The sequence below is a fragment of the Sciurus vulgaris genome (assembly GCF_902686455.1).
Source record: "Sciurus vulgaris genome assembly, chromosome: 19".
NCBI lineage: Eukaryota > Metazoa > Chordata > Mammalia > Rodentia > Sciuridae > Sciurus > Sciurus vulgaris.
The window spans coordinates 25,303,783-25,313,025 of NC_136480.1; positions in this window are offsets into that span (position 1 = coordinate 25,303,783).

The window sequence follows — 9,243 nt, forward strand, 5'->3', positions numbered from 1 at the left end:
GAATTTTGGATGGAAGGGAATAATTGAAAGTTGAATGGAAGTAACTTTCTGGAAGGTAATCTCAGTTCAAAGATTGCTAAGAGGAATTGTAGTCAGTAGGAACTCAGAAAGTATCCAAATTAGGTGAGGATTTTTTTTTTTAATCTGCTAGCATGTATTTTGCCTAGGGTCCCTTATCCCCTGAGTCATCACCTCTTCCCTTTGTGTATTCATATTTAGAGAAAGGGTCTGGCTAATGTGCTTAGGCCCTCCCAAATTCAGAGTGTTCACTTTCTTCTAGAGAACCTCATACTTAGACTCCCCCATCCCTGAGAAAACAGGTGATAGTCATCACCTCCTCTAGCCCTTTCATGTTGGTCAGTTATCTACTTGTTACTATTTTTGATCAGGAAAATCCATGAGGAGTAGGCATAGTTGCACAAAAATGAATTGATTTGTTTGGTACATGAGAATAAACTTTCAGCTCTGTAATGATGTTGAACAAACCGGGAGTTTATGCACAGGAGAAAATGTAACAAAATTCTACCACAATCCCAGGACCTAAATTAGCAAACACAGCACTTCACCACACCACTGTGAAGTGACTCTGTCTCCCACAAATGCAACTCAGAGAATGAGCAAGTTCTTGAATCAACAGAGATGGAGCAGAAACTAACATGGTGCCAGGGTCCACTAGCCCTACTGCCATCCAGCAGACAGGACTGTGCTCCATATCTAGATATGACAGTAACAATGAGAAGAGTAAGAGTAATTGTATTTACTAATGTTGGGGAAAATGGCAAACAGCTTATGAGTTGCAGCATTGCTTTCTTCCAGGGTTAAAGGAAACTCTGAGAAAACTGTCAAGAATGAAGTGTACCTTTGAATATATGGGAGGCCAGTGGATGGTGAGGAGCTGTAGAAGAGACACAGAGAGCAGAATTACACACCTGGAAATATCATAAACAAGTAGTCTTCATTTTTCCCGTCTTAACAACAAACAGTAATTTTCCACAGCAGGGAAACATCTGAGAAGCACACTGTTGGTGACTTTGCCATGAGCACATTGGGAGTGGCCTTGCAGAAATCAGGACAGGTATGACAATGACATGTGACTTGATTCTATGGAACTGCCTACATTTATGTGGTTTGTTTTCAAAAGCGAGCTGTTGTGAGCAAGCTGTCACTAATGCAGACTTCACATGCCATGTCTGTCCACAGTGTCAGAGCTTACGGAGTGAAAATGAATACACGAGCTGCACTACTTCCTTTGATGGCAGTTCGATGGGTCAAATGATGTCATGAGTCAGACAACCACAGGTCTGTAATTTATATTCCTAACCTCTAATATCTGGAGCACTCCAGTCACACAGACATCACACAATGATACATACCTAGGTCAAAGAAATACTAAGAAAGCATTAAATGGGCTTCAGGGTTATGGGGTGCTGAGCCAAGGGCACAGGCAGAGAGAGAGAAGGCACAGACTAATAACCATTTGTAAGTGGTCACAGAAGGATTTTAATGAAGCAGCTCTGTAGACCTATCATGGCAGAGGTCCATATGGGTGATGGTATAAGCATCTGAGTGTCAGCTTGGAGTGGGCCAGGTCTGGTCACTGTGGGTAGGAGGAACCTGCTGAATTCTGATGGAAACAGGAAATTGGAGGCTTGATGCTGTGGCAATTTTCCTGGGCAAGAACCAATATGAGGGACCAAGTGATGAGGCCAAAGTTTTGCTGTGTTTACCCTTATGGTTTAGAGTGAGGGAGTTGTGTCTGGTGAGGTTGATAAACTCTCATGTATGGTGTTCCTGACATGAATTGGGATGTCCATATGTCCAGGTGCTCCTTATTTTGTTTGAAAAGTTGGCACACACAATTATTTATCAGCTGGTACCTATGGTGATGCCAGGAAGATGGTGGTTGTTTATTTCTATAAAAAAAGATTTAAATCATCCTACACTGGATGACTCAAAAAGATTTTTTTCAAAATGGAGCAGGCCTTGGCAACCTATACTTTTACAAAATGGAGTAACTCAGAGTCAATACAGACTACAAGCTGCTATTCTATACACCCAGTAGTCACTCAGGGCTGGTGGGGCCTGAGAATTGCTATTCTTACATCATGGAGTCACTCAGGGCAGGCACAGGGCAGTCTCTTTCCATCTGTCCTTGATGGAAATGTCATCCTACATTGCATGATTCAAATCATCAAGCACAGAAGCTCTCAGGCAACTTTTGCATTCATGGATCCATTTTTCCTTTGACAGGAGATTATTTCACAGCCTTGTGAGAACAGAAAACCCATTACTTACCCAGCTTGGGCAGGCCACATCTAATGGTTACCTGGCCTGACACTTTTTAACCATGTGCACAGATAATCTATCTTTGATATTTCTAGGGACAGTTTCCAGCATATGGACAAACCAATGGAAAACAGTTGGGAAAAGCCAACTGTTCTTACCCTCGGCCTTCACCTGAGCTTTAGGGTTCTCATTTTATACTTATATTTTAGCAGTAATATATTTAATGATATGAGTACCCACCCACCACTCATTCCAAACTTACCATTTTCTGGGTGATATGCTGACACTGGATTGCCTCACTCCATCCTGGGGGGATGTATTCCCTATGGTGTTAGTTGCTTCTCAGTGTACAGAGAGGGAACTCACCCAGGGCAATCCAGGAGTCTGCTGATATCAACCACAGCAGCAATGTGTTAGAGCCCAGGCTTGTTCTGACTGCTCTGCTGTTTTGGAGCTCAACAACTACAACTCATAAAAAGTAAAAAAGTTCATTGAGATGTTTCTGTTGGAAGCCAGCAGTTTTCACATACTTATTATTTTCAACCAGAGCAATTTAAGAACTCAACAATTTTCTCTTTCTTCTTTGACCTGCACCCTGTTCTTCTGCTTCTCTAAACAACAACACAAGCCAGGTCACAGTAGGCACTTACAAACCAACCTCCTTTTCCTTTCCACAACCAGCAGGGTCATGGCTCAGTGGCAGGCAGGCAATGAGTTGTAGGAATATCCACTTCACTCCCAAGATTTGGTGGTGCCATCATGCATGGTGCTTCTGCTATAACAGTACATTTCTAATTCCCTGAATTAAGATTTCCCTAAGCATGCAGAGAAAAGCTGCACCCTAATACAATTTTCTGAGAAAATTGCACGAATGGATTTCTATGAAACTTTGGGTCTTTTCTCTTTTCGCCATTCCTACTCTGCCCCCAACATCTGAGCGTTCTACCTCCAAGTTTTCTAGACAAGCCCCTTATGTTTTCCTGTTGCAGAATTGTAATGTGCAGGGTGAATAGAACTGAAATTGAAGTTCCTTTTCTGAGAAAGTTTCATGAGTGGATTTCAATGACACCCTACATATTTTCTCTTCCCATCATTCTCACTTTTCTCCCTTAAGTTAGTGTTCCCTTCTTGCAGTGCTCACCAGCCAGCACAATAAATTCACAAATTCCTCAACTGCTTTTTCTATAAGCAAGCAGAGAAAAGCTGCATTCAATGTGAACGGTTTAAACAGTTCCACAAATGGATTTCTTTGAAACCCCGGGTATTTGCTCTGCTATTCAATCCAACTTTTCACACAAAATTTGGTGTTCCTTTGTGCAGGGTGCAGTGGCTAGCACAATGAATTCACAAACTACCCAACTGTGCATTCTATAATCAGATGAAGAAGAGCTGCACTCAATGTGAAAGTTTTTAAACAGTTTCATGAATGGATTTCAATGAATCCTTGGGTATTTTTCTCTAGGCATCATTCCTACTTTTATTCCTAAGTTTGGTGTTCCTGTGTTGCAGGATTCACTGGCTAGCACACTAAATTCACAAATTATTCAACTGTTTTTTCTATAAGCAGATGGAGAAAAGCTGCACACAATGTTAATGTTTTTAAACAGTTCCACCCCTGGATTTCAATGATACCCGGGGTATTTTCTCTGAACATCATTCCTTCTTTTCTCACAAAATTTGGTGTTCCCCTCTTGCAGGGTTCACCAGTTGCCACAGTAAATTCAAAAATTCCCCACCTGTGCTTTCTATAAGCAGGCGAAGAATGTTGCACTCAAAGTGAACATTTTTAAACAGTTTCATGAATGGATTTCAATGACTCCATGGGTATTTCCTCTTCCCCTCATTCTTACTCTTTTCCCAAAATTTGATGTTCCTATCTTCCAGGGTCCACCAGCTAGCACAGTAAATTCACAATTCCTCAACTCTGCTTTCTATATGGAGGGTAAGAATAGCTGCACTCAAAGAAAATGTTTTCAAATGGTTTCATGAATGTATTTCAATGACACTGGGTATTTTCTCTACCCATCATTCCTACTTTTCTCTCAAAGTTTGGTATTACATTCTTGCAGGGTCCACTGGCTAGCACAGTAAATTTACAAATGTCACAACTGTGCTTTCCATATGGAAGCAGAGAATAACTGCACTTAATTGAATATTTTTTAAAAGTTTCAGAAATATAATTTGAAGAATCTTTGCACATTTTCTTTTCTTCTCACACCCACATTTATTTCAAAATTGGGTGTTCCTATCTTGTAGGGTTCACATGCTAGCACAGTACATTAATAAATTCCTGAACTCTGCATTCCTCAGCAGGTACAGAACAGGCGAACAGTGTTTGTCATGAAATAATTCCAAATATGGATTTCTCTGAAGCTTTGGGTATTTTCCCTTCTCATCATTCCCATTCTGCTCCTAATATTTGTTGATTCTAACTCCAAGTTTGGTGTGCAAGAACACTATATTTATCTGTTGCAGAACTGTAATATGTATGTTGAAAATAGCTGCAATTTAAGTATCTTTTCTGAAAAGGTTTCACAAATGGATTTCAATGAAACTTTGAATATTTTCTCTTCTCATCTTTCCCACTCTACTCCCAGGGTTTGGTGATTCTACCTCCATGTGTGCTGTGGAAGCACACTATATTTTTGTTGTTGTTGTTGCAGAACTGTAACAGTCATATTGAAAATAGCTGCAATTTAAGTACCTTTTCTGAGAATGTTTCAAGAATGGATTTCAATGAATCTTTGGTTATTTTCTCTGCTCATAATACCCACATTTATCCCACAGTTTGGTGATCCTACCTTGAATAGTTCTCTTGCTAGCACAACAATTTTCCAAATTCCCGAACTGATCTCTCCAAGTGATGGAGAGAATAGAGGCAATTGAGGGAAATTTTCTAAAAAAGTTTCACAAATGAATTTCAATGAAACTTTTGTTATTTCCTCTACTCCTCATACCCACATTGCTTTCAAAATTTAGTTATTGTACCATGCAGTGTACTCTTGCCAGCATAAAGCATCTACAATTTCCTGTATTGTGCTTTCCATATGCAGGTGGAGAGTACCTGTACTCTAAGTGATTTTTGAAAAAGTCACAAATGGATTTCAATGAAACTTTGTGAGTTTTCTAGTCTCATCATACCCACTTTGCTCCCATAGTTTAGTGATCCTACCATGAAGGGTACAATTGATAGTAAAATAAGTTTACATTTATTTGAACTAGACTCTCCTTGCATAGGCGGAGAATACACGCAATTTAGTTGACTTTTCTGAAAATGTTTCACTAATGGATTGCGATGAAAATTTGTGCATTCACTCAACTCATCATTCCAACTTTTCTCCCAAAGTTTTCTCATCCTACCTCCAAGTGTTATTTTGCTACTACACTGTTTAATAGTTGGAGAACTGTAGTATACATGTTTAAAATAACTGCACTATAAGTCACTTCTCTGAAAAAGTTTCACAAATGGAATTCAATGAGCTTTTTGATATTTCCTCTACTCATCATACCCACATTGTTCCCAATATTTGGTTTTTGTACCTTCCTGGGTAAACTGTCTAGCACAATCACTACAATTTCCTGTAATGTGTGTTTCATAAGGAGGCAAAGGTAGCTGCAATCTAAGTGACTTTTTTGAAAAGTTCCACAAATGAAGTTCAATAAAATTTTGGGCATTTTCTTTTCTCAGCATTCCCACTTCATTCTCAACTTTTGGTGATCCTTCCTTAAAGTGTTCTTTTGCAAGCACCTTCTGATTAGGGGTTGCAGCACTGTAATATGCTTTATAAAAATAGTTGCAATTTAAGTGACATTTTTGAAAATGTTTCACAAACTAATGCATGTCTGGCTATAGGCCCTCTGTGACAATTCCAAAGTTCCTTTTACCAGCCCCTTCAGGATACAGACTACAGAACAGTGTGAGAGACACTGGCTACAAAATGGTCAAAAAAGTGAAATTGATGGTTGAAAACAGTGCCTGATGATGGCAAAAGAGCACATTTTCAGTAGCATATTACCATTTTTGAACATACATTACCCTGAAAGAGAGGAATGGGACATAGACTGAAAGCTGACTATTCAAAAAGGGAAGAGTAAAGGACATTTTTGGGTTATTTAATTCAGAAAGTGTTGATGAAAATCATAATAAGTGAAGGGACTCTAAAAGAAATTGTCATTGTACTCATCTCCCAAAGAATTCCAGGAATGTTCTTCAGCTTTATAATATTTACAAAAACAGTAAAAAGGAATTGTGAGATCATTTGTAAGTAATGATAATTACTGACAGTTTTTCATATTGTGAAGGAGCTCAATCTGCTTCCAAATTCCTGGCTCTTTCCTGTTGCTTATAAGGGACAATTGATTATACATATGCAGATTTTGCTTTTCTGAAACATGACCTATGAGGACAGGTTTTCTTAAACCAGAACAACTGCACCCAAGCACTTAAATTTAAACAAGTACACTTTTGGAAATTCAGGACTGAGCTATGACTCTCGAAATGAAGAGTGCACCACATCATCGGAAATTGACACAAAAGCATCTCTGCTAAAATACAGAAATGAAGATACAATATGGGGGAAATCTAAATTACATCAACTGAAAATTTTAAAGAATACCTAAAGTTGTGAAAGGATATACTGAGCAGGAAAAACACATACTAAATCATTTCCAAAATTTAAAATCCTTTTCTTTTTTCTTTTAATGGCTTATATCCACCACAAACATGCCACATGTCTAACGTCACTGATTTCATTCTTTCAATGTTAGTTCTTTCAACTGGAGGTCCTTTTGTCATTTTTTACCTTAAAATGCACAATCAAATTATTCCTACCACCATTCTAAAGATGATGACACTGCAACTTTCACCCAGTTCTACACACCATATCTTAAGAACATCCCTCAAAATTAACAATTTCTATAAAAATGCTTCATTAGTATTGAGTCTCCACCTAAAATTATTTGAGAAAACCAGGTTTTATTATACCAATGCAAAGCACAACACAATGAGAAAATGGAGGATCAAGAGCAGATCTATATTGTCTTCTCCTCTTGGTTTTCCAGTTGATATTGAGAATAAAAACACCTAGCTGTAGAAGTCTCCCACATTTGCATGGAGAATGCCTATGTAAAAATGTAGGCTACTACCTCAAAAAGACTACTGCAGTTCACATGTTGAATTTCATACCATTAAAATGTGGTGAGCAATTTCTTCTTCAAGAACTTGCTGATTAAATACTGCATAGAATGTTCTTGAGACTAACATACCCAGAGTTGTCTCATCTACAGGAATACCTACTCTTAGGAAATCCAGGTCACTGGTGAAGCACTGCTGACTGCCATAGCAGCTCCATTCTGAAATCTCTCATAGGAATGACTTTCCACTTCAAGCTGGTACTTTTTCTACTGTGTTCTACTCCCTTGATATCACAAAGAAGGATATGTTTAGAAATTGGAGGGTTGGCATTTTTTGTAGAGTCTCTGTAAGGTAGGTGATTGGATCCTGTTTTTTTCTAACTCCATGAAATAATTTGCAGGAAACCATCCCAATGCAAAGCCAAACAATTTCTAATGAATTTTTAAGTGCAATTTTGAGAACAATGTTCCAGGAAATCTTGGTTGCATATCAAGATTCACAGTCCCTGGGGTATTATCAGAGAAAGATTTAACCCTATATAAGGAGGAAAATGGTTGTAGATGGACACTGAGCAGATAATTATCCCTGTGATCCATGGTGGCCTGGAATATGAGGAGAGGCATGCACATGTGGGAAACATTATATGCTCATGTTGTTACTATAAAGTGTATTTTGAGGATCATTTACACATGAACCCCAAGTCTTTACAACTCCTGCATATTCATTCCTTTCTGAGCTTTTCTCTTTCCCATGATCTTTTCCTTTGAAGCATTCTAACCAGCAGATATCTGGTAAAATGCTCAACCGAGAGGAGGTGCAGGATCTTGCCAGTATTCTCAGGCATAGGGGAGGTGGATTAAGGGGTTTCTCAAGGGCAAAGCCAGTTCCCCCAAATTAGGGAATGCCTAAGCAACTTAGCCAGATACTGTCTGTAAATATAGATAGAAAAGGGAAGAGGTGAAAGATCACAGGGTCAGTGATCCCAGGCACAATATTTACTGGAAGAAAAAAATAGAAAAATTAAGATCACCCTCATCCAATATTCAGTAGTTTTGTTTGTAGCCATTCCTCTCAAGAATCATTACAGTGTGATGAGTTGCATAAAATCATATCCACTGAACTCTCATTTATTTCCTTTCAAATTCCTTCTACCCTGGTGTGATCCCTCTCAAAGAAGTGCCTAACTTGGTTACCAGTGCTTCTGAGTAGATAGAGCAAAAGACACAAGAGCTGCCATATTCAAAGTGGAAGGGGTTGGCATCCAGCATATCAGGCTTAAAGGGCTTGCAGTTTCCAGGCTCCTGAAGTGGAATGCACTTGGTTTCCCTCCCCAGGGTTTGTGTCTGGTCTGAGCACAACATAGGCTTACATATGTGTCTTCCATGAGATCCTCAATGTCCTGCAGATAACTCCTGATGTCAGAGAAAAGTGGAATGAGAGCACAATGACATCACAGTTACCATGCAAAAAAGGCTACTCATCCTGTCTGCCTCAGATCAAGATTCTAAGCAAGCACCATTGAGCTGTGATTTTTAGAGGGAATAGGAAGGGAGCAAGCCCCAGGGGCCAACTCTTTTCAAGACACTTGATCCTAACATCGTCAACCAGGAGCAGAGAAGACAGGGTGGGTTGGTGGCACAGCCCTGAGTGCTTTTGATCTAACCAGCTCCATTCAAGAGAAGAGACCCTTCTGAAGACCAACAGCCCACAGTATTCTCCAGGACCACTAGATGACAATGTCTTTGGTTGAACCAGCCATCCTGGCCTCCTGCCAACCCTGATCCTGCTGCAAGCAATTATTCCCCAACAGGTCTAGTGGACCT